Source organism: Molothrus ater, chromosome 3 (assembly GCF_012460135.2).
Source record: "Molothrus ater isolate BHLD 08-10-18 breed brown headed cowbird chromosome 3, BPBGC_Mater_1.1, whole genome shotgun sequence".
In the NCBI taxonomy this organism is placed as follows: domain Eukaryota; kingdom Metazoa; phylum Chordata; class Aves; order Passeriformes; family Icteridae; genus Molothrus; species Molothrus ater.
In genome coordinates, this window is record NC_050480.2 from 44,401,032 (window position 1) to 44,423,818 (window position 22,787).

Consider the following 22,787-nt stretch of genomic DNA (forward strand, 5'->3'; position numbering starts at 1 on the left):
GCGGGCAGCGGGGCCGGCGGAGCGGGGGGGCCGCCGCCAATGGCAGCGCGGGGCGGGCGGAGCGGCGGCCCCGGGACCCCGCGGCCGCTCCCACAGCCCGAGCGGGGCGCTGCCGCGGGATCCGCCACGGGGATCGCCCCCGGGAGCAGAGCGGGGTCCGACCCTCGGAGTCCTCCGGGGGCGCGGGGATGGGAACGCTCAGCCGCTCTCGGGATCAGTGTCGCCTCTGGGGCGCGAAACTCGCGGAGCGAAGTCGGTGCGGGGTCATAGGCATCCGGCAGATGCTTTCAAAGCACCGCGGCTCTCCGCCAGAGCCAGTGGGGTTTCTGCGTTAGCTTGGAAAATGTGTGCTTAAAGTGACTCCAGCAGCTGCAGTACTTCCCAACAGCCAGAGCACCGAGACCAAATACCAAAATCAACATGAAACAAAAATAGGAATCCCCATGCTATCTTCTGATATAGTTTTGATACCAGGTGCTCATTGTCGGGGGAAATGAATAAATGAATTGGAACGTGTTTCATAAATTTACACCATCCATGTCAGAATTGCATTTGGTTGTAAGACAAAACTAAAAAATAAGTAAAACAAATCTACAAGCAAAAAAAATTGCTGATGATATGAAATACAGAGAAAATAAATATGGTATATGTAAATATTTTACTTCTGACTATGTCTTCTTGTTTTATAGCATAGTCCTGGCTCCCTTGGAACACTCAGAAGCAAGTGAAGAATGGTTATATTTCATATATTTTTCCTAAAGCTACCAAGTGAGGACAGCAGTATTTAGGGATTAAATCTTGGCCAGTAAAGAATATGCTGTGATATGTCCATAGAAGGCTTACAGCAGATAACCAGCTGAAGAAAGGCAGCTGAAATGCTACCCACATGCTTTTTGTGTGGCTTTTTACTTTAAACGCTTGCGCTTTTTTTTTTTCTTTGTAAGAAAGTGTGATTTTGCATTTGGCAAATTGCAACAGCATAAGACACTCCTGGGTAGAGCTATAACCATGCCAGCCTAAAGGGGAAACACATCTAGTCACCATTATTACTAACATCTATTTACTACTGGGTTCTGTATGTCAGTGAAAACAGTCACTGAGACAAAGTAGCATGGAGGTCCAGGAGGAAGACGAGTCTGCTCTCCTTGACATACTCACTGTACTTTCACCTGCAACTTCCTTCCACATTTTCAGAGCTTCTAGGACAGTAACTGGTGGATTCATGGAATCCATGGCTTTATACATCCAGGAATATGTGGCTAACCACTGCCACAAGAGCAGCCTTTTGGCTGGATCACCTCCATATCTGAGCATAGACATACAGACAAAGATGACTCAACATCCAGCTAAGGCATCTTTCCCCTCATTTGACAAAGCAATGCTTAACCACAAGACAACTGTAAGTTCCTACGTTGTATGTGTGCACTAGCATACCACCAGCTGCCTTCACTACAAAATCATCTTCCTATTACAAACCTGCCCCCCATCATAAGCCCATTTCCAAATTTGCAGAACCCGTTCTTGTGCAACACAGTTCCATAGCAAAGAGAAAGCCTAAATTAACCCCCATGGTAACATATACACATTTACAAGAGAATAATTTCTGTTAGGCTTAATGTTTTCCACAGCCACTGTTGTTTACTACAACAGTGAGACTCAACAAAAGGAAAACATAACCAAAACAAGAAGAAAATCCTGAGGGGGTAACATTTTCCTGTCAGATTTACTTGATTTCCTAGTATTATGTCCAGAAGTTAAAGGACAGGGACTACTGAGAAGCTAGAAACTTAGTGTAGTAAATTTGAAGGCTCAAGAGTTAAGTGTCTTCATCTGCATGTTTAAAACATGGGGTAATAGCCATGTTAGGGTAAACCCTTTGTCCATTAGTCAGCATATTGAGATTGTTTAGTCTATACTTACCTTAAGAGGATTTCAATGTTTCTCTTGTAGTTGCAAGTTTACCTTCTATACAGCTCCCACTGTGAGGAGTTTTAAGCACTGTTAGTTCTAAGACAAGTAAATAAGTGTCCCATTGTCCTTTCGAGCATCTTCAAGTAAGGACCTAAAAAGGGGGATGGAAAAGAATGTTTGCTTATATTGTAATTAATTGGGAGATATTGATTGGTAACTCCAAACAGAGTAGAGAATGCAAAAGACTCCAGCAAGATTTAAAAACAGAGGGAAAGTATTTAAATGCAAACTGGAATGTTCCAATTGAGAAAGACCTTCCAGAAAGTCTTTCATAGCTGTTAAATACCAGGAACTCCACATTTCCATTGGATATTAAATCAGATATGGCAGCAGTTTACAAAGCAACAGTACTCCCTGAGCAGCCACTGAGAACCTGTACAACAAACAAGCTGGGTTCATTTTGTTACAAGGAGATGACATTTTCTAAAGGTGTATAATGACACTGCTTTTCCAGAGATTGCTTGTGAGATCAGAGGTGTCACAGAAAATTCACCACTGGAAAGAACTGAGACTGAAACCAAAAATAAAGATCAGGGGACAAAAGAAAATTGCTAAAGAACTGAACATATGTACTTGATTAAATTATAATGAGGAGATTTGATTGAGATCATGCTTCAAAGATACATATCATCTTCAACTTAAATATCTGAAGAGGGGTACCAAACAGATGAAGGAATTAAATGGGTGAGTTTGTGGATTAAAGGTGACTAGGACACTGAAATAACTAGAAGAAATAACTAAAGAAACCATGTATCAGCAAATGCTTCCTTACCATGGGGTCTATTTTCAGATAAATCATAGATGAGGCATAGTGGAAGCAGAATGATAGAAATCTTTGAGAAGTCCACCCTAGGTTGATCAGATCACTAAGCAATAGACCTTAAGGAATAATTCTGCATTTAACAACAAATTGAGACAGTCCAACAGATCTGACTTGAGCTTCTATGTCCATACAGTGCTAAAATAGCTCACAGATATACACACATGTTGCCATCATATTGCAAAAGTTCCATACCGTCTCAGTGATTTCTCATGTGCAGCTCCTCACAGCACAACCAACAAACTCCAACTCTCCCCTCACCCAGCTAACCCACTCTTTTGTAGCACTCATCTTCTTATTGGACACAGCTGTAGCCTATTAAGGGCAGGCTTGTTCCTGATCTTTGGTGATTGGTACAGCTGCAACTCCTCAGGTGTGAGACGACCCTCTGCACTATCTTTATTTTCTTACATTCTATCCCTCCACACATGCACGCATATATTTGAGCATTTCACTGTCTAAATGTGAGGAGACTTGGAAAAGGGGGTGCAGATATGGAGAAGCCTGACCTTCTCAAGCCCCTCCCTAGGTTCATTAACAGAGAAAACAGAGCTAGCCTTCCATTTGCTGGCATGACTGGAGTAAGGAAAGTAATGCCCTGGGTCTCCCATGATGATATTCTGCTGTCCAATGACAACAAAGTATTTCAGTGGATAGATTAAAGGACAGAGTAACCATGTGCTCATAAACTAGAGAGAACTGAGTATTTGGGATACTGGCAGGAAAGAATAGTACTGAGGTCTGCTCAGAAGGAGCATTTTTTAGAGGGACAAGGTCATGGGAATCAGAGAGTCACAAGCAAAGGCAAAGCTCACAGGAAGATCCTGGAGTGCACATCATAAATTTAAATCACTCTGTTTTAGAACTTAGTGTTCATTGTTCACTAGAGTGGAACACAATGAGATTCCTTCTGTAACTCTACATGAGCCAGTATCACCAGGCAGGGCACATAACTCTGGAGCATCTTCAAAAAAAGTGCATTTTGCAGCAGAACTCTCTACAGAAAGAAACTAATTCTGAGGCACTCTTACATGCTTTTGAGAAGAGGTTCACATGAATGGCAATATTAATTCTTGGCCTCTGCATTAGAGCAGAGTATAGCAGATTGTAGAATCCCTTCTTTTTCTCTCATGCAGAACTATTGCAGAGCAACAAAAGGGCAGCATTTCTGCAGGACAATCTTCTTGGAAACTCATATCCTGTTCTGGAGAAGAGCTGGGCAAGAATGGGAATGTGTTAACACTTGGCCAGTGACCTGGTCAGTACAGGAGAGCCACGCTGCTGTAATACAATGGTACATAGCAGCAGCAGATTCCTGCCCTGGAGCAGGGCAAGGAGCGTGGGAGAAACAGAAGTTCTTAGACCCTTCCTAGGTCTGGTGCAAGGAGACACTTTGTATTTCTGGGGTTCTCTTAATTTATTTCTATCTCTCATTATTAGAGCTGGTAACTATATTAATAGGGGACAGAAAAAAACCTCAAAGAGGAAGTAATACTTGTACAGAGTCACGAACACTTTTTTCATCCCAATTTAATATTTAGGAAAAATTAGATGGAAAATGGAACAGAAAAATATCAGTACTGTAAAATGGCTAGACAAAAAAAAAGCCTTACAATCCTCCCACCTGACATGTAGTCATATGAAAAATATGACTTTTAAATATATATATTTTCAAAATATTCTTCTTACATCCTAATGTTTGATCTCTTTCAAGAACAGATTCTCTAATCCAGTAAGAATTCCAGAACTTCTCTGTAGTAAGAAAGAATTGTAACAGGGCCAGAGAATATATAATTAGTCTCCTATTTAAATATTCAGCTCAGCAGTAACTACTACATCTACTCCAGGTCTTACTGTTTTGTTATTATCTAAAGGTTTTTGCTTTATGCCATAAAAGTCTCCAAACAGACAATAAAAATTACTTCAGAGTTTTAAAAAATGCAGCGAAGACAGGAAGACAAAATGTACAATCATTTTCTCATACACACAAAAACCAGTTGCAATATGAAGGAATATTGTTTTTCAAACAATGGGAATGGGATGCGGAAAACCAGTTTGAATGGGACAGGAAGACAGCTATGGAAAAGGTATCATTTACCACCTATCTTCTCCAAGACTAAGGAAATAATTACTCTGACCCACTGATAATTGTATCAGATTTCGGAACAGAGATATTACACACAGGTAAAATACATATCCTTGTAGTCTGGCAAAGTATTTAGTATTGTACTAGTATTCAGTACATCTCAAGTTAAACACTGCTTCAGATTGAATATGCACCCAAACCAAAGGCAATGATAAATGTTGTATTCTCTTTTATGTGGCATCCAGATTTTGACTGTGAATTTCAGGTGCAGATGCAACACATAAAAAATAAATGCCACATTGAGTATCAACAGCAAATCTTCTAGATGACAATCAGAAAGTAAAGAGAGGCCAAGCACTCTGATGCTTGTGGAGGCTGAAAATTCTCTAACAAATGGTTACATCCTCAGCTTTTCTACAAACATTCAGAAAGGCTACTAAAGACTGAAACACTGATACAGTCTTTCCTGTGACAGCCAAGCTATTCTCTCACATCAGTTTCTTGTGTCTGCAGAGCAGCGAGCCAGCCTCACAGAGCCTGGCTCTGCCTGGATTCTCTACCTGCTAGAATAATATATCTTGCAACAGTTGTCATTTAGACAGAATATATGATTTCTCAGATGGGTCTGAATGTTCACAACAATTCAGACAAGACAACCTGTTTTCCCCCATGATTATTAAATAACATTTTTTACAAGGAAAACATCTTATATGTGAAACTGATCTTTCTGGAGTGGAAACTATTGCCCAAGTTAGTGAAATTCACTCAGGAGAATCTATCATTACCTTAAGTGACTGTGAGTAAAACACAGAAATTGACTTTCATTCAGGATAGGTGGTGCAGTGGTGCAGCAAAGGTCAACAGTTTTAATTACTGCTTTTTACAAAAGGACCAAATTAGGGAAGAAATATTTAATCAATATAACACCTATTCTCATAAACTGCATGGTCTCAAAATTAGGTTGTGGTTTATCCTTACATGTAGATATATTTGTGAAAGCCTCGCAGAGAGGAAGAACAAAGTTCCCCACAACTCCATGCTTGGCTAGATTGAACACTAGATATTAATATTTCCTTTAATGAGGCTGCTTGTAAATGTTTTCATTTTTGGTCAAGGTCTACTGGGAAAGAATATTCCTCCATCCAAAGAAGAGGATGTAAACATTTCCTGATGTCTCCTGGTCAGCTGCTCAAGGTTGGCTACACCAAAGGCTTTTTGCCTTCAGGAATCCAGTCAGCACACCCCAAAGCTTCCTATAAGTTACTGAAATTTAGCTGTGAGCTTAACATAATTTTCTGAGGGGGGGGTGAGGGGGTGGATGTCTGTGCTTAAAGACAAAACTTGCCTGAGAATGGCTGAATCATAATCTTCGACTCCAAGAACATTGTCATCAGGCAAAATTTTGGAGCGACAATTCTGTCAGTCACTCACACAAAATGGTAAAAAATTGGTGGATATCAATTCAGTAGTTTCATGCTTTATTTTTTAAATTATTTTTCTTCTTTTTTTCATCTTCATAGGTTTTCCTGTGTCTTGAACTGAAATTTTAGCTATGAGATGACATAAGTATAATAATTTATTCTTAGATTAGACATGTGTGAATTCAAGAACTGACTGTACATTTCCAACCGAAGACCTAATTTGTGTGCTTGGGGGCAAGTTATGTTTAAAATGTTCGACATAGCACATGTAGATGGCTGTAACACACCAAACATTTCAATGCTGAAAGAAGATTTTTTTTTTTGCTCCTTTTTAAAACTGTGTAAAGACTGTGAACTTTACCCTGACTTGAAACAGTCCAGATTCAAAAAGACCCAGGAGTAATTCCATGAATTACAGCTATTTATCCTTTCTGACCCAAGGATTTATACTGCTGTTCACTTCACTTGGAATCTGCAGACTAATTGAAGCACTCACTTCTTCCCAGAGTTTAGTGTTTTAGAGTAGGATGTAACACCTATAGTTTTGCCACAAAGCAACAATAAAACATGGGGATCTGCACTAAAGTCACTCAGAACAGAAACAATTGCATTGCCCTAGGGAAAAAACCAGGCTTGATTCACACACCCTGGGATTGATAACTTATTCACTGGAGAAGTGACAGGGTGAGAGGACGATAAGTCTTTTCTACAAGAGGTTGCTGGAAACAAAGTCCTTGTGTATCTACTCTCCCAGCTGAGAGAGAGACAGACGGTACTCCCTGAGGCCAAGCAGCAAGGACTGGATTGTGTCCAAGCTACTAACCCCAGACCTTACTGGAGTGTCCACCCTGCAGAGCAGTTTAGCCCTCAATCTCTGCTGGGCTACTGCAGCCCTAAGACACATCTTTTTTCATTCTTCCCCCTCTTGCCCACTCGTGTTCAATGTGTCTGAAATAAAATGAACCATTACAGAGACCAGCAGTGGTTTAGTTAAAGCACAAAACTAAGGGTGTTAAAGCACAAAACAAAGCCTGTGACATGAGGGAATGTGCAGGTATTTGAAGTCGCAAAGCCTTTGAGCTAGCTCTGGAGGATGAGAAAGGACAAGAATAAAGTCTGGTTGTGGCTTGTGTCAGCCTTTTGAGCGTGGTCCTTGGAGCAAACTGTTGCCAGACCACTCTGTGTTTTGTCATGGAAAGAGCCTTTTGGGGCAGGCAGGAGATCAGCTTGCACTTGGGCAGATATTCAGGTGTTCAGTGCATGAGGGAGATCCTTGGCCATCTCTCATTTAGGGGTACAGAGGTACCTGTGTATCTGCATCAGAGTTGGGTTTCTCACCTTGTCAAGGGGGAGAGACAGCAAGACTGTCACAAAAAAAATGTAACAGCTACATCAAACCAGCAAAAAATGTAAAAGCTACACTAGCATATGAAAGGTTACCAAAGCCTTTTCAGGCAATTACTGGTTCTTGCTCTGCAGTCACTATTGGACCCCCAACTAGATGACCTCACCTGTCCCGCCTTCTCTCCCTTGAGCTCTCTGAACCCACTGTCAACGTCCTTCTCCTTTACCTTTTCCCCACAAGGGCCTTTAACACTGTACTGGTTATCTGTATCTTAGTTTCCTTCCTTATCTTTTTTCAGAAGAGTCTTTTTATTAACCTTATGGGATCTTAGGGCTGACCCTCTTTATGGCTCATTGGCCAGTTCTCATTCCTTGAGTTCTTTCGCAGAGGAACTCATGCCTGTTTCCCTTTAATTGTAAATCTTTTATGAGTCCCTCAAACTTCCTGTATGAAAAACATTTGAATGTTTTCCAGCAGCACAGATCTTTCCAAGTTACTCAGTTGCACAGTTCTGCCAGCATGGTTTATACTTATTTACGAGTAAGGCCACTATACTTGACGAAATAACTTAGGAAAGAAAAGGTATTATCCAAAACAAAACCATGTCTGGTCCTTAATTCTCTATTTTTCTTTGAAATAGATAATAATTGTTGATTATGATTTTATGTATTTAATGCATTTGTCCCTTAAAATGCTCATCCTATCCAGCAACACATTCATCTTTAGAGCCATTAAATACAATACAAAATTCTCATTTAGACACCCTTATTGAACTTGTCACAGCTGGTATAGTCTGAAAATAATTGGAGATTAAATTGTTGAAAACAAATAATTGGGAAAAAAATATGTACTATATTGGACAGAAGTTTTAACAAAATTATTGATTTTCTGGTGGATATTAACCTTTTTATCATCTGAGGAAGAAGAATAACTTCTGAAGAATGAGCCACGGCATTTGAAGAAACAAGAGCATTGCACTCTTTCTGAGGGAAATCTGCTGTTCTTTGCTTCTTCCATTTAGTAAATAAAATTCAGTTATTTAAGTACTCAGAACAGAACTTTGTCTTATCCAAAATATTTTTTTTCCTGTGGCTTATTTCCTGCAACAGTGCTAAAACATAAAGCAGATTTTTCACACAGCAATCACGGTACAATATTCTCAAAATCATGGTGTAATAGTTTCAACAGCACTTTCCATTTGTCAGATCTCCACTCTTCCAAATTTCAAAACATTTTTGATGATTTAAGAAACATTTATTGTTTTTCCACTTTCCAAAGAGAAAAATTCAGGTATCAAAGAAACACAGTTTGTCCACCTGGCAAATCAGAAGACACATAGGAAAAACTCAGTGAAGATTTCCTAGCAAACAGAAGCAGCTTTCTAAAGTGGAGCAGATCATGTTTCTACCCAAGAAAATTCAATTTCAGCTAATTACCCTCTCTATGGGTGTGGAGTTGTGTAGTTATTCCTAAAGCTCACAAGCCTCACCAACTTGAGATCCTCTGTGGGCTACCACATGGCAAAAATTAATGAAAAAAACATCCCAAAGAAAAATCAGGAGTCAAGTTTTTTACAGTGAATATGTAACAAATTATTCTGTTGCTGGCTGCCAAATTCAGCCCCATTGGGGAGGATATGACTGACAAATTACAGCTTAGTAAGCAGGGAAAGATACAAACACTTATGCAACAATTTTCATTCTGTGTGGTGGAGGAATTATCTGCAAGCTGTTTCTCTTCTCCGTAAATTGTGCCATTACTTTGGAAACAGGATGTATGCTTCAGAGTAAAGTAAAACAAACAGATTAATTCAACAGCATAAAGCCACCCCTGACAGCGCAGTATTGTTCAAACAACCCTCTTCTTCAAGGACAGCAAAATACAAAGGTAGGACAATTAGAGAGGAAGTTCTGTTTAGTATGATTCTTGTCTGAATAAAACCTTACCTTTGAAGTTTCCAGAGCATCGTGTCCATTTTGCTTGGCAAACTATGACCAAGAATAAATTAGTTTTCTTTCTTGCTGATGCTTCTTTCCAGATATTCATCAGCATGCCCTGCATGTTTCATGCATCTAAGTGTTCTCCAAAACTTGGGAACATTTCTGCCCGAGTATTTGCAACCTTGGGGCTTATATTCAACTGCATATAAGTTACATGTACAGAAGAACTTACAAGTACATTGTCCTAATTTCACTGCCACTAATGGTAATAACTTTCCTACTTTCTAAGATTTCTGAGCATTCCCTACAGTGTATTATAGTTTTCAGACTGACTTAAACAGCAATCTCTCCAGACTGCTCAGCCTTGCCTGAGGTCAGGACATTTTTCATTTCCAAATAGCCGATCTTCTCTGAACATGCTTTCCCCTCTTGGTACCAGACATAAATATTTGTTGCATGTGCTGCTTCAGCAGAGTAACAACTCAGTTACTGTCCCAGTATCTGAACCAGCTGCTCTCAGCTGCTCCTGGTGTGGCAGAGCCAGACCCAGGACTAAGAGGAAGCCTGTTGGACTCGGTAATCTCACCCCATACTTTCAGAGTGTCTTTTTTTCAATTACGAAGGAACAACCAGGGAGAAGAGAACCTGGATTTCAGAAAGGAGTCAAATGAGAGAAGAATGGTGGGAAAGCAAAAGAGAATTTGAGTCTTTTAAGTCAGAGGATGCAAATATTAGGCCTGTCACAACCAGCATTTTTTTGTGCAAGTTGCCCCGATGACTTCAAGAAGGGGACTGGTAATGAAGAAAAGCACAACTTGGGCTATCCAGTCCTGCAGGCAAAGAAGCAAGAGGTGGACTGCTGCCTAACCATGTGTGCACTCCCAGCCATGCCAAATGAAAGCCAGGGTCTGCTGATCCTGCTGGTCTTGGCAGCCTGAAGGATAAAATGGATCTCCTCTTTGATCAAAGATTTCTCTTACCTCCCGCAGTGCTCGGCTAAGACAAGTGAACTCTGTAAATGAGCATCTGCTGGTTTTAAATAAAAGAGAAATGCTGCCACTCAGTAATAAGGAAGGATGCTTGAAGAGATGAAAGGTATAGGCAGGCCTGTCTTGCTAAGAGCAAGAAGGGCACTGGTACTGGTGCAAGGAGCAAAAACCAGGTGAAGTTAGTTCCAACCAAAAAGAGAGCAGCACAAGAACAGCACAGATGCTAAGAGGATTAAATACTGTATTTAGAAGTTATCCCTTGTTGAGCTTGACTCCTGCTTCCTATGTCTAGTAGTTTATTTCTGTCTTCAGATTCTATTCAGTGAGAGTTAAAGACTTGGTGTTGCAGGCTTTCACAGCTGGTAAACCGCAGCTATAGCAAAGCAGAAGCTGAGGGCTCCAGCAGCTTTTTCCCTGGCAGAGGTCTCCTAGCTGTAAAGCCAACCAGTAAAGGTTCAAGCATATGCTGTTCAACACGAGTGGGATACAGTACAGGACACTTTTATTACTGCATACTTTGCAACCTCCAAAAGGTGACTTTTCAAAGTTGGCATCAGGATTGCTTGTGAATAGCCAAGAATCTACAGTATCACAGGGGAAGTGAAAATTCACCACAAAGGATGCACCATGCAGCCAATGCCTGGAGGAGACTGAGTGGAAATCTCATTGTGGTCTTCAACATTCTCATGAGGGAAAGAGGAGGGGCAGGGACCAATCTCTTCACACTGGTGATCAGTGACAGCACCCAAGGAAACAGGATGAAGCTGAGTCAGGGAAGGCTAAGGTTACATATCAGGAAAAACTTTTTTAACCAAAGGGTGTTTGGGCACTGGAAAAGGCTCCCCAAGGAAGTGGTCACAGCACCAGCCTGACACAGTCCAAGAAGCATTTGAGGAACACTCTTGGGAACAAGATGTGATTATTGGAATTTCCTGTGCAGGGCCAGGAGTTGGACTTGATGATCCTGATAGGCCCCTTTCAACTCAGCATGTTCTATGACTCCATGCTAAAGGATGTAAACCTCTGTTGCGCAGTTCCACAAAGATATTTCAAAATAGAAACAAGCAAACTGAACCCCCTGCCATGACAGACTGAGTGCAGTGGCTGTGTCTGCCAGCGTGTCAAGCCTTACACTTTGAAAGTGAGACACACCACAGCCTACCCCCCAACCTTTTGGAGCACTCTGCTGCAGGCTCCTTCTCTAGGGAAGCTGTTCCCCTCACGCTCCCAACATCCTGCGGTCAGAGATGGTGCTCACTATCACTCATCATTAACCATTTCACAGATTTTCGGGCTGTGGCGGGTGGCAGCTCGCACAGCCTGTGCCGGGAAGGAGCCACAGGACCCCAGGCTGGCACAGGGTACTCCCAGCACAATGCTGCCCTCGGGTTTGTATTTTTTTTTCCATCGTGCTCGGGTGCAGAACAGTAACAGCAGCACCCTCCGCTGGCCCCTGCCATGAAGGCAGCCGCAGGGAAGGGGCTGATCAGAGCTGCTGCTAGACCTGTTGTGGTAAATCTAGAGAAACACACCTTTTTACCAGACTCATTAATAGGTCATGCCCTCTGTAAGCGGCCCCCAGCTGCCTCCAGTCACTAGGCACACACACGACGTAAAAGCAAGGTCAGGGACTGTAAACCTTATGCACAGAAAGAGCGCTTAATTTTAGTGTTAATTACAAGACTCTCAAACAATGTTACAATATATGAAAATATGTAACCCCCAAACAGACTAATCTTAATTAGAACTTTAGTTAAATTACCAATCTTATTTTGGTGCTTGTAATTAAAAGTTAATATCTTTAATTTTTTTATTTAATTATTAAAATTATTATAAATTATTGCCATTTATTTTCTTCCAAGATTTCTGGACATTGGATATGTGCAAAATTCAATCAAAAAAAAGGCACAACCTATGCCAGTGCACCTGAGGAAGACCTGGTGTCTGTGTGCATGGCAGCTTCCAAAAATGTCTTTTAGAAGTAGACTGATTAAGCACATACAACATATTTTAACTTGTTCTCTTTTTCTTTTAAGATCACCTGTGTAATCACATTAGTGATTTAAAAACTTTTATTCTGTGTAGTTACAGAAACTCTACTTATATTGAGGTGTCCAATAATAAAACCATAAAGGTCCATGTTGAAAATTATGGTCTACCTAAATCAGTTCATAATCTGGTATATGATATCACTCCCACCCCCTCAAATAATTATTTGAGGGGGTGGGAGTGATATTTGCTTTCTGTTTAGCATATGTGCATTCATGCAGAGTAGCAGTGGTTCCAAGAGCTGGCTGATATAGATACTTTATTCTGATTACTCTTACACAATTGTGTAACCAAAACCACCTTGACTGAAACAGGGAAAGGTCATTAATATTTTCTTACTGTAACTACATGGATGTGGATATTTATATGGCATTTAAATGGATAGACAGCATTTGAAATACTCTCTCCAAGTTCTACATGTGAGTAGGTAGATACTAAATACATCTGCAGTGACTGGAGTAATTCTTAGCACAAATTTCTGGACACCATAACCATGTGTCCATGTGTAAGAATTCTCATTGGATTAGATCTTTAGCCAGTATATCATAGAAAAATGAGTGAGATGGATATATAAAGGGACTTCAACAAAGAAAGGAGTCATATTTTCCAAGACAGAAATATGTCACTAAGTGGGGGGATAAAATCAACATTAAGTGTCTCTGCCCAAAAAGACAAGTGGCGGCACTGTTAGTAAAGTTACTTACTCCAATTCTGGTAATGTTCAAGCTTTTTTTTTAACAAATTGTCAGCTTGTGGGTTCCTAGGAGTTTAAAAATGTACTGATCTAGTACTAGCAAGGCAAATTTTTAAAAAATCCTCATAAAATTGCTGAACTGTAAAAACTGTTAAAAATTAGGTTGATGGTAATAGGAGCATAGAATATATAATGAAAGCTAACACACTCAGACTGCTAAGTTTATATCAGTGAAATCCCTCTGAAAGGTTAGAATTTGTTACTACTGAGTGTTCAGGATTTTCAATTACTTTGCATATATAGCTGTCTATCTCAAAATTTCATAGAAACATTTATATGTCCTTAGTAATCTCAGGTTTTATGGTGAATTTCAAAAGGCTGATATTTTTCCATGTTCTCTGTCTTGCAGGAGAAAGCACAGAAAGCACATTTTGGTTTTTTTTCCAAAATATATCTCATGCCTTCTACCATTTAAATAATTTTTTATATACTGCTATAAGGGTTTTATAAAGAGGATGCAGTGTGAAAACTAGCTTCATGTTTTCATTTTGCTTTAAATAGAAATTACTCTTTTCTATAAAGTTCTGTAAACTTAATAAATAAAAACTATTTAGATTTAGTCTGTCTTCTGAAAATACTTGGAAGACTGAATTTTTCTTGTGTTACTCACTTACAGAGCCCTGTGGGGGAAACTGACCATGCATCTTCCCTACTGTCTTCTGACTACCAATTTACACTCTTTTTTAATGCAAACATTCTCTGACATTACTATTTTGCTACTCTTAATTAACAATTATTGAGAAACATAACAAAACAGATAGGTGGTTAGAACAGATTTGGCAAGATTGTAACCAAATTATAACCAAAGCTGCCTGCTGAGAGACAGAGGCTTGCATAGCCTACCTTTGAAGATGCAGTCCTGGATATGAGCCAACATTCCTTTCTTTCTTTCCCTCTCTCTCTCTTTCTCTCCTTCATGTCTTAAAAATATTTTTTAGCACAGAACAACAGGACACACAGCAATGTAAAATAAATGGCCAAGTGCCATATACCTTGAAGGACTAAAATTTTATACCTGTAGTTCTCAAAACCCCCAATACTTAGCAGGATATATGCTGGGACAAACAGTCCCAAGAAGAACTGCCAATTACTTTTGTCCCAGCTTTTGATTTTAGCTGTCATTGACGCTGTTGGCTGAGGCCTCTTTAGTACATACACCTCTTGCATTTAAAACTATAAATTATCTTATGCAAATCTGAAAACATTTCATACCATTTAGTAAAACTCAAATTCAGCTGCTCAGTTTCTTTCATTAAGGTAGATTGAAATTCTGTATTTTTTTTCTATTTATTAATCACATGGCTGTACCACTTTTCCTTAGCTCAGATTGAGATAGTCATTACTTCTTAAAAAAATATGGGGCAACAAAATGTGAAAAATAGCCCAAAACCCAGCAGTTTCTGATGAAACATTCCCTGCAATGACATGGTTAAGAAGCAAATACAGCTGCATGCAGGAATACACCTCTTAGAACATTTTAATAGCAAACACGATTGAAGTCATTTTACTGCAAAGTTGTCCATTCTATAAAAGGATTGGAAATCTGCCATTGGGCTATTCTGTATTTTACTCAAAAATAAACTGCAGTCAGCACAGCTGGAGGTGATAGAAGTATGTCCAGGCCAAATACTCCCTGCTCTCCATCCCAGCTGTTAAATCTTTCCTTTCACAGCATGTACCACTCTCTCTGCAGAATTTCTCAGCTCCCCCTGTACTTACAAAGAGCTGATATGATTTGATGCAAACCCTCATTTTACCAAACCTCAGCTCACATATCTATTAAACCTTACAACCAACCATATCACATTTTAACAACCCTGGCTCCTCCTAAAACATTCGTTGCATTACCATTTTGTCCTCCTAAGCAAGGACCCTGCAGGAAAAACTTTCACTAAGGTAAAACTACAAAACACTTGCAAAGGTGTCCAAAACCTCACAGCAACAACCTTAATTCCATCATGCCCTATATTTAAATAGTTAATATCTTGTTACTTAATGCTATGACATTATAAATTATTACCTAATTATAATTTAAATTATATTTAGCAATATATCAAGAATAATATTAATATAGCTATATAATGTGTTTTTCTTTTATAATTATAATTTATTATAAATTTATTGTCAAATATTATTATTAAGAAATTATAATGTAGTTGTGCTGGTTTTGGATGGGATGGAGTACATTTTCTTCTCAGCTGATAGAGTGCTGTATTTTGGATTTAGTACAATAATGCTGATTAATTGTTTGCTGGGGTTAAGCCACAATAATGGCCAAGATGCTTATTTAATATAATAAACTTACATAGACACGGTTTTATGAAAAGAATGAAAAGACAGAGTTTTTGCTATCCACATGATGGTATCATCAAACAACTTGCTTGTGAGAATTTTACAAAAAACCCCAAAGGTTACAAAATGTCACTTACTGTCTCCAAGCAGAATTTTTCTTTAATGTCGTTCCTGTAAAAACATCTGCAACTCTCTTTCTTCAAACGTTCTAATTTCTCTTTTCTTTTTTTTACTTTTGATTATTTTCTCTTTTTTACACTTTTACCGCTCTGCTCCACCCACTAAGGCAATTTTTTCAGCTGGGCCATTTGAAGTCTAATGCACCTAATGTTCTGCATGATAAAACAAACATAAATTACTGGCATGATTATTGCACTCATGAAAAGATCATATTTTATTTTACTGTGTTTGAAACAAATGCAGTTCCGTTTATGGACATACAATATTACCTTGGCACTTTTCCCCCAATAAAACCAACATTTTTTTAAGCCAGATACTATTTTTTCCACATAAATGTATTTTAATTATGTTAAGGAGGAGGAGATAAAGCTCAGTCGATTTCTGCCACTGAGGCACAGTTCACAAGCAAGTAAACCCTGCAGAATAAATCAGGACGGTGCTGGTTACTGCTTTGCAACAGGGGTAAATACAGAAAAGCTGCCGGTCGGGACAGGAAACCGCCTGGCTCAATGCAGCTGGCTGGGGGACATGAACCTGTGTAAGAACCTCTGTTCCTCTTCCAGGGGAGCTTTATGGAGAAAACAGGCTGGCAGTGCGGAAAAGTAGATGCCCTCAGCACACACCGAGCTGGAGGGGAAAGCAAGCAGCTGCAATCCCTGTGTCCATCTCAGGTGAACAGAAGAAAAAGAAGCAGAAGGAAAAAGAGAAAGAAAAAAATAAACTAACTAAACAAAACCCCAAACCAAAAACCCCCACCCTAAGAAAGCCGGAATTCAAGCCCATCACCGAGCGGCCGATGAAGCTGTTCCCGTCTCTCCTTGCCCACGAGGGGGCGCGGTGGCGCCGGCAGGCCGGGAGGGGGCCGGGGGAGGGCCCCGGGCGGGCCGGGGGAGGGCCCCGGGGGGCGGTGGCTGCGCCCGCCCCGCTGTGAGGGAAGGGGTGCGCGGGAGCCGCCCCACCGCTCCCCGCATTCCTTGTCCTGCTCCTGGGGCAGGGTCTGCCCTCCTGCCGCCACTTCTGGCCCTGTCCCCGCGGCCCCGGGCCACACGGGGCGGCTCCCGGAGTGAGGGGCTCTGAGCTAGCCTTCCCTGTCCCTTCCTGTTGGCAGACGGGGACAGAGGGACGGTGGCTTGAGGCGAGAGCCTCCTCCGTAGTGTCCTCACCTCCTCTCCGCTGACAGAGATGCCCCTCGGAGCGGGTGGGGACTCAGCAGATGGCAGCCTCTGCTGGCAGATTAGGTGCCAGCTCTGTCTCGTTGGTCTAATCGGAGCTGGAGGTGCTGCCGGAGTGCTCTGCACTGACAGCTCAGACAAGTCTCCTGCCGGCAGGGAAGTCCCAGCACAAACACACGAGGGTGACACATGGGGTACGGCATCCAAAGGATCCATGTGCAAGGCGAGGAAGGGCACTGTTGGCTCAATCTGACTTAACAAAAGTTGAATGCAAATTTGCTTGCAAAAGGTTTGTTTACTACTTGGTTTTAGCCCAGGAAATACAAATGTATCTCAGGTCTTCCCAGATATGCTTAAGTACAGATTCACTAATGAATCTCAAAGAAAGCTCATCTTGTAGGAATGCATCTCTGAGCTGTGAACTTGACACGTATCTCGGAATTCTGTTCTTCTGCTCAGTTACATCACCTTGCAGTGGCAGACAAGGTCCTTTGCTTCCAGCTACAGTAGCTATCCCTCTCCACCCTGTTTTTGTATCCCAGAAAGGCTAGACTGGAGTCCTTCACCAACAAACCTGTCTTCATCAATACTCCAAGGACAGCCCTGTAGCTGACAAGTTTCTCCAGCAGCCACATTCAGAGCACAGCCATGGCAACGCAGTTTCAGAAACTGAAGGAGCACCAAGCTGCTCAGGCCTGTCTGTGAGCACTTCCCAACATAACCCTCATCTTCCTCCGAGCTAGCCTGGCTGTCGGCACTAACTGGCATAGATTTAGGACACTGTAGTTAAAAACCCTCTTGAGACATTAAACTGAGAAGGCTTAATCAAGATTCTTGACTTTTGCTTCCACAGCTGAATTCTCAGCTGCTTGAATGAACAGACAATCAGAGCTGAATCAGGTGATCTCTAACATGGAGGGGTTTGTTAGCTGTGAGCCAGAGGCTTTGTATTGTCTAAGTATCAGAAGCCAAGGGAAGAAAATTAATTAACTCACTTTCCTGGATGTGGCTAAAACAATCCCTTTTCAAATGGACTTTTGTTATTTACCTGTCAAGATTCTTGTGAAAAGAAGAAAGAAGACATGTTCCCTGCTAGAAAATGTCACAGGTAGTATGAAATGCCCAGCACTGGGCCAAGTAACCTTTAGCACTCAAATCTTCCTTCCTCTGTTACCAGTACACATCTAATCCACATCTTTTTTCCAGTCAGCTCATACACAACTGACGGATCTGTCTAAGGGAATCCCCAGTGAAGGGAAATGCCCAACTGCTTTAGTTCCCTTTTGATGGGTTTTTCCAGTGGAGGCTGGGAATGGGTGCAAAGGAGTAAGTACAGTGTAAACTGTGAGTCAAGGAAAGCAGAAGAAGGCTAGCAAAGGAGAGGATATATTCTGCTTGAGCTAACAAGGATTCAAAGTGTCTTTCTGGGTTATGGAGACATCCAGAAAACTGAAAGCTGCAAAGAATGATTTAAACAGTGAAAAGCAACAAATCATTTTTGATTCTTTTCAATCTTAGATCTCAGTTTGCTGAGTCTTGCTTTAAATCCCAAGGAACATGCAACATAGACAGAAATTTCAGCATGTCCAGGACTTTCTTAACCAGTCTAGAATCCAAACTACTACTCTAAGCTTCACACTGCTCCTATTGCATAATGCACAATGGAGAAGTCTGCAGGACAGCCTGAAATCAACATTCAATCAGCCTAATAGTGACAAAGCTCAAAAATGAAACACAGGCACTTTTATCCAGATGCTTCTGTTTTCAGAATTTGTCTCTTTCAATCTTCTATTCACTGAGTTGTGTATTTTGGAAAATTTTCTTCTGGTCAAGTATAGGCTGAAATTATGAAACCATGCTTTTCTTGTTTTAAAGGTATTTGCATTACTCTGATTAGTTTGTGTGGTGAGCTCTTGCCCTCAAAGTGTAAGTATTACTTTATGCGAAGCCAATGAAAGCTTTGGCTGCCTTAAGGATTATGGGTTAAGGCCCTGAATTTGTACTGTTTTACGCCACTGTATGACCTAAATGAGATTAGAATAATAAATCCTGATTTTTTATGAGGGTTTTATTTAGACATGTTTTGAGTATGAGGTCTGTGTCAGGATTAATAGTGAAATGTAACATGCCCAGGCACAGAGAAAGCCCAGCAATGAAATGACATTTTTTTCCCTTGAGAAAACTGGTTCCCAGCCCTCTGTTTGGCTTTAACAGAGTTACTAAATGTTGAATGGCAGAGAGACGCTGGATCCCAAAGATGGTGACGTAGACCATGACTTGGAGATGAGCCCATTCCAAATGAAGGACAGAAGTATCCCATCAGCAGTATTTTGCAAGCCTAACTATGTATGCTCTGCAATGCAGTAGCAGTGAAAAAGCTTCCAACAAGGTTCTCAGAAACCAAAGACAAACGAGAAATTACGGGTTAGGATTTATTAGCTAATTCATCTATCATGTTGAGCAGGCACTGGTTTAGGTGCATGCCCTGTTGTTAAATCGGATTGCTGAACCCATTCAAAGAAAATGTCCATTTTTTTCAGCATCCTGGCCACCGTGTCTCATCAAGAAATGTGACATCTTGTCATGTAATGCACCACATTGCATTGGCCTAAGTATTAGATGCAGAAAGTGTGTGCTTAACACCACATAGTTAAATTTCTCTGTTCTAATGGTCACATTACACAAGGCTTCTGAGGAATTTGTATATTCAAAAGATTATTTAAAGTGAAATGAGACGAGTGCACAGAATTGAGCTTATACTTTTGTGGGGCACAAAATGAAAAAGGAGGAGGTGTAAGTGTTGTGACAAACTTGAGAGAATTAAATAATCATGAATTCTGTGGTACCTCTACCCTTTGCCTGATTCAGAGTATTAATACTCCCACTCCCCAGCAGATACTTGGCAGATCTTGTTCAGCATCAGATTTCTGTCCCACTTGGGTTTTTTTTTTGTGTAGAAATAGGAAGAATTATTTACTTCAAAATGTTGTTGTTGAGCTTTGTAATCATCAGTCTCATGGGGTGCAGAGCAAAAGAAAATGTTGAACCAGAATACCAGTTTATTTTTGTTTGGTTTGGCAAGAGGCATGTCTATCTGACAACCTCTACTGGTATGTCTCAGCTGGGGTGGAACCGAATAGAAAGGCCTCACAATTTTCCAGATAACTTTGGGAGAAAGCAACTTTTGAAGGACAGACTTTAAGGTCCAGCCATGATACTTTCTTTAGTACTTCAGGTTTGAACCACGAGAGCCTGGTAGTTATAAGAAACACAACCCTTCCAAGAAGTCATGAAGCCTCAAAAGAATTTAAAAACTTGCCCATGTAACTAAGGACAATTCATTAACTGCAAGTGACATCATAGGTGAGAACTCAGACCTCTTTGCACAGGAGCAGGGGCAGCAGTTCAACTTGCAGAACCCAGACACTTTATGTTAATTACTTTTGCTCATTTCAAGTCAAATAGCAGTGGGACCACCTAGATAAGCAACTTTTTGAACACTGGCAGTTCAGTGAAGTTTCTTTCTGTGACCATGGTCACAAGGGTTTTCAGGATGAAGAAGAGACGAGAATGTTGACTCTATTATTAGAAGGTTTGATTTATTATTTTATGATATATGTTACATTAAGACTATGCTAAAAAGAAATAGAAAGGAAAAGGTTTCTTCAGAAGCTAGCTAAGCTAAGAATAGAAAAGAATGAATAACAAAGATTTGTGTCTCAGACAGAGAGCAAGAGCTAGCTCTGCTATGAGTGGTCAGTAAATCCAAACATCCACAGGAGACCAATCACGGGTCTACCTGTTGCATTCCACAGCAGCAGATAACTATTGTTTACTTTTGGTTGCTGAAACTGCAGCTTCTCACAAGGAAAAATCTTAAGAAAGGATTTTTCATGAAAGATGTCTGTGACATCTTTCTTTGACCACTGGCTCTTAGAAAGAAAATAACACAAACAGATCATTTGGAATTGCCCAACATCCACAGACAGCAGCAGGGCTGCCAAAGACCAAGAAGTGGCTGAACTTCCTAAGCACTGAAGAGCTGCATGGGAAGATGGGTCTATTAAGAAGTTTCTTATAATGCTGCAGTACAGAGTTGCACAAGCAACCTTTGCTCACCTATGTCAAGGACACTTGTCTGGGGCATAATCTGTGCGACCACTGTTTTTTCTGTCCCTTGGCAACACCTGACCGAGGCAGCAGCTTCTTCTTTAGCTGTTTACAACACACAAAGCATGAGCTGGCAATCACATCCAAAGGGCACTAAACCAGCAGACTGTTGAGTGGAAATGGATTCCTGCTCCTCTGTACATTTTATAGAATAGTTCAGGCATGTGGCAGTGTTAAAATCCTAGTGGCTCTTGCTGAAGGAATGCAATGGAAGCCTTTACCCCATGTAGCAGGTTAAAGTCCTACAGCACAAGCTGTGAAGAGCTGTTATAGGTCACTGATAAAAAGCAGTAGAGTGCTTCTGGTCGCTGCGGGTTAATGATGGCCACAAGCACAATCAGAAAGCTTGTGCTGAGAGCAGAGAGGTGGTGTATAACCCACTTAATTTGTTATTGCTGTACTCTGGCCTCTCAATAGCGTATGTGTGCACTGGGGTTGTGAAGACTGACAGACATACAAGGCTGGCTTACTAGTGAAACTAGGAAGGCTAGGAGGTTGTTTTCCTTGTCTGCTAGGAGGAAGTATGTTTCAATATATGGGAGATGTTTTCCCTGATCTGGGAGATGGAGCATTCTGTAGTATGTATGGAAATATAATTTATTGTGTCTTATTTGTTATAAATATTTTACATATTTTCTAAACTCTTGTTCAGGCCTTTTACCTCCCACCATCTATTCCTAATGAACATTACAGCCTGAGTACAGACAGCTTCTCTGAAAAACTTGCTTCAGCAGATGTCAGTTTTCTGTGTCCTACCCTGGTATTGAGTAAATTTACTCTTTATTTTACCCTTTCCTTTCCTTTCCTTTCCTTTCCTTTCCTTTCCTTTCCTTTCCTTCTTCCTTTCCTTTCCTTTCCTTTCCTTTCCTTTCCTTTCCTTTCCTTCTTCCTTTCCTTCTTCCTTTCCTTTCCTTTCCTTTCCTTTCCTTTCCTTTCCTTTCCTTTCCTTTCCTTTCCTTTCCTTTCCCCAGGAATTATGCAGGATCTAGGAGCATGTGCTAGTTCAAAACTAAGTCCAAGTTTATTTGCACTGAAGCCATATAATTCTTTTTCTGCAAGCTCTAACCTCTGTACATGTACAAGATTTTAAATGCCTAGGCATTTCTTAGCCTCTCTCATCTCTCCCATGTTCACTCTGTGTTCTGTACATTTCTGTATGTAGTCAAATCAACCAGCACCCAGTGCTGTGTATCACCCTGCTTCTGTAAGCTGTTTTTCTGGGATTTTCAAGGCTGCCTGCTCCTGGTAAGAGTCTTAAAATCATATCTAGAAACTTTTATCAATGACTAGATTTACAGAAGCATTGAGAACCCACAAATCCTTTTGCAGTCAATGGAACCTGAGTTTACTTAGCACCTTGAAAATCAAACTGCTGAAGTTTCAGTACCTAACCTTGGATTTTGGAACAGAGCTTTAAGGCTTGAGGATGGCTATTTCTGGGGCAGAATGGGGTTCACTTTGAGATATTTTTAAATAGATATGCAAACTTTTATATATTTTATTATATTAATAAGCACAATTATGATAATTGTCTTTTTCAACAAAATAGTAGTTTTGAGCTCCTCTCAGTGCAAGGTATTAATAATGGAAAGCACTAT